We start from the raw sequence: 4,164 nt of genomic DNA, 5'->3' as shown, positions 1-4,164 counted from the left end.
CCCTCCTCACAGGTTCAGGCTGCACAGCCACTGGGCCTGGGCCTCCAGCCTAGGGCAAGTGTCCCCAGACTCCCAGGGCGGGTGCATCCCCCAGAGGGGGGGCCAAAGAGAGCCTGGCTCCGTGTGCGGAGGGGTGCACCTGCAGCTGGGTTAGTACAAGCGAGGCCCTGCACCTGAACATCCCCCACCCCCGCCCCCACCTGCCTGCACCAGTGGGGGTCTCTCCGCACAGAGGCCTGGAGGGGGAGTAAGGCGTCCCTGATGAGTGTTGGGTCCCCCGTGGCATGACATGGCGAGAGCCCCAGACTGGCTGGACTGGCGGCTGCGTGAATAAAGCGGGTCAGGGGCGGGCCGGTGGGCGCTCAGAGAGGCCACGTGTGTCTTAGAAAGAGAGGCAGGGAGAGAGACAGACAGACAGGCCGACATCCACAGGCACTGGAAGGGCACCTGGGAAACCAGGGGGCCCAACACTGGTTGTCACTGTTGGGCGGGGCTTTTCCAAGACACCTCGTGCTTCCCGATGGCTTTCCCAGAAGCGGTCCTTCCTCAATGAAAACAAATTCTCCAAGATCGACTGAACTAAAACAAAAGCCCTGATCGGAGCCTTCAAAGTCTTCCCAAGAAAGGTCTGCGGAGAAGGGGACTCTCAGGCGGGCCGGGCGGGGTGGGGGTGGGGGCATCTCCCGCTGGGCCTGCGGCCCCGCCCCACCCTGCGGGAGCTCCCCAAACTCTGCAGCCCCAGAACGCCGGGCCGGCGGGAGTCGCAGCCCCCACGCAGGTACCGTATTCTCCCTGCGGAAGGTCTCTGACCGTATTCCCCCGAGTACGTGCCTTCCGTGTGATCCCGGCGGCTACCACCCCTCCCGACTCCCCCAGCCCCTCCCCCGAGGGGGAAGCTGGGAGGTCCCGAAGCCCTGGGGACTTCTTGTCACTCTGGAGGATGGTTCTCCTCCCCTGTTATTTTTCCTCCATTAATTAATGTGTATTTTTATCCAAGTCGGGCAATAGTTTAAAGGATACCCACAGGATAGGCACAGCATTTTAAACGATAAATAGGCCTAAAAAAAACAAAATAGGCCTAGAAGGAAAAGCAGCAGCCCCTCCCGCCTGCCCACCCCTGCTCCCGCCCCTCCCCCTCCCCAGTGGCGAACACATTTAACTTTTGCCTTCTTCTGGGTGCTGTTTCCAAGTTCACGATCACCTGGTGGTGTTGCAGCTGCCTGCCTCACCAGCGGAGCCACTGTCTGTGAACTGCCTCCTGGGGTAGATGTGAGCTGAGCTTCCTCACACCCCTCCCTGCAACACGCCATCTTCCTGTCACCCTCTGGCTGCCCTTGCCAATGCGTCACAGTTTTTGGTTAAAACCGATATCCCGTTGTTTCATCAGGATGACCCTGCAGGCATTGTTCGCCTCAGCGCCAGGAGCTGGACCCACGTAGCACGGCCTCACTTCTGGCTGTTCGTGGAGTTAATTATTACCTTCGGCCGGGCTGCTTCAGGAACGGCTCCTGCTCTGACCCGCGTGGCTTGGTGGGCTGGGCGTGGTCGGAGGAGGCAAAGGGAGGCCAGTCCCATCCCCAGGCTGGGCACACGCCTGGGTTGCAGGTGGGGGCCCCTGTGGGGCGCGTGCAGGATGCAGCTGATCCGTGTTGCTCTCACACAGCACTGTTTCTCTCCCCCTTTCTCTCTCCCTCCCCCCTCTCCTTAAAAGTAAATAAATAAAATCTTTAAAAAAGCAAAGAAGCCCTGGCTGTTGTAGCTCAGCAGATTGAGCTCGGGCTGCGAACCAAAGCATCACAGGTTCGATTCCCAGTCAGGGTACATGCCTGGGTTGCAGGCCATGACCCCCAGCAACTGCACATTGATGTTTCTCTCTCTCTCTGTCTCCCTCCCTTCCCTCTCTAAAAATAAATAAATAAAATCTTTTTTTAAAAAGCAAAGAAAACGAAGAATGGCCCCTGTCATCACAAGGCAAAAAAGGGCTGTGGGCACTGACTGGACTCGCTGTGAAGCTCATTCGCAGCGGACTCCCCTACCGGCTGCGGATGCCGGGCGCCTGAAGCTCACCCCAGACGCCAGCGACGTCTCAGTGGGAAAAGGCGGCCAGGGACGCCCCCGCCTGGCATTCACACCTGTAGGGAGCCCCTCCCCTCGAGTGGGGGCGTGACCTGAGTGTGACTCGCTCCACCAGTAGAACTCGGCCAAGGGGTCCACTGGATGAGGTGAGGGAGGTCACGGTGCCCGTCTGGCCGGAGACCCCAGCTCCCTCCCTGCCTCCGGAGAAGCCGCCCCGAGTGGGCAGCCCGTGTGGAGATGGCCACCTGGCAGGAGGCAGGAGGCCCGTGTGGCCTCCCCACGCTGGGGGCGGCCTCTGGTCACAGCCGACAAGACCGGGAAGGCCTCGGCTCTGTGCAGCAAGGCGCTGAACTGCAGCAGCAGCATTAGCGTCAGGAGTCTTGGAAGTTGACCTCCCACAGCTGGGCCTCAGGAGACCCTCAGAGAGGACCCACCCGGGTCACGCCCAGACTGTCGACCACAGGGACCGCGGGATAAATGTGCGGGGCTGTGCAGCGTGGGAGAACTCACAGCCGTCTTCCCGCCTGGCTCCCCGCCTGGCTCTGAGCCTGCCGGGTGCTGCGGCGGCAGCCTCTCAGCACCGGTTCCCACTCCCCGCAGGCTGGGCCTCACCACGCCCCCTCCCCTCCCAGCCGGACAGCTCCGTGGGGTGTATCCGTCAGCCTCACAAAGGCATGCACGGTAACAAGCCACCCCAAACCTCGGGGGCATGCAAGCGGTAGGTCTCCTTCCCGTTACATGGCGCCTGCAGGGCGCTGCCGCTCTGCTCGGAGTCCTTCTCACCCCGGGCCCCACGCCGAAGGAGCTGCCCCCCTGGGGCACGCTCTCCTGGCGGCAGAGGGACAAGAGCCACGGTGGGGCCGCAGGGTGACTCTTCACGTTTTTGGAAAGTGCAACATGTTACACCCACTGTTTCCTTCCGCCAGAGCGAGGCTCGCGGCCTGTGCAGCCCGAGGCAGGGGGTGGCCGGGAATCTTCCAGAAGTGGTGCCACTGGGCTCCGGGGAAGACCCCTCCAAAGTTCGGCCTGGGGGTCACGTGCTCGGGTTTTGGCATCCTGGGAGCAGGGGAGGGAAGGGTCGGGAGGCTGCGGTCACTCACGCCCCTCTTTCAGCCCCACACTTGTCCCTGCCTCTGTGGCCGAGCCTGAGGCGTCCTGTCCCCTGCAGGGTGGGCTGGGCGGGCCTGCTCAGCTGAGAGCTGCGGGAAGCTTTGGAGCATATTAGTTTTCTGTGCTCAGTAGCTAAAAGCAACACACACTTATTATTTCAGTCCCCGGGGTTAGGAGTCCGGCTGAGCGGGCCCTCTGCCCCGGGCCTCGAACAGCTGCCCCGGGCGGTGCCACCCACTGTGCCCGAGCGCCGGCTGGGGAAACACATCTGCTTCCCGGCCCACCGGGGTGCTGGCAGGGTTGATGCCCTTGTGGCCGGGTGGCCAAGGGTCCCGGCTTCTGGCTGGCTGTGCCGGAGGCCGCCCGCTGTCCCTCGCCACACGGGCTTCCTCAGAATGGCTGCTGGTGTCACCCAGCCCACAACGAGTCCCTCCCTCGGGTCTGCTTGGACAGAGGGTGGCCGTATTCGATTAGTTAGAAAGGCAAGTCACTCAAGGGGAAGGGACTCCCGAGGGCGTGAATATCTGTGGAGGGCAGGAAATCATCGGGGTCACGTTAAGATCTGTCTACCAAAGGGGCCGTCCTCAGATGTCACTCCTGCCTCCCACGGAGCCCAGACCTAACCTCACTAGCTCCTGCAGGTACCTGGGTGCTGCCGTGGGCACCCAGGAAGGCTCACTGGCAGCTGCTCCCCCCTCTGCTGAGTGCTGTCGGTCCCCATCGCCCTGAAAACGTGTTGGGAGCCTCATCCACGGCTGTCTCTTCTCTTGTGTCTGTGCCTTCTTTGAATTCTTTGCTGTCACCTCTATGAAGTTTCCAGAGGAAGTGGAGGCAAACACATGTAACCACCCCTCGGTCCACCAGCGAACCGTCCCCCCCCACACACACTGCCTTAGCTTTGATGTGGTCGTCCCTGCCCCCTCCCCTGCCCACCCTCCGCCAGCCACCTCCTGCAGCCAGCACGTCCACCCAAGCCCA

The sequence above is a fragment of the Phyllostomus discolor genome, chromosome 1 (genome assembly GCF_004126475.2).
Source record: "Phyllostomus discolor isolate MPI-MPIP mPhyDis1 chromosome 1, mPhyDis1.pri.v3, whole genome shotgun sequence".
NCBI lineage: Eukaryota > Metazoa > Chordata > Mammalia > Chiroptera > Phyllostomidae > Phyllostomus > Phyllostomus discolor.
This window is presented reverse-complemented; position numbering follows the sequence as displayed.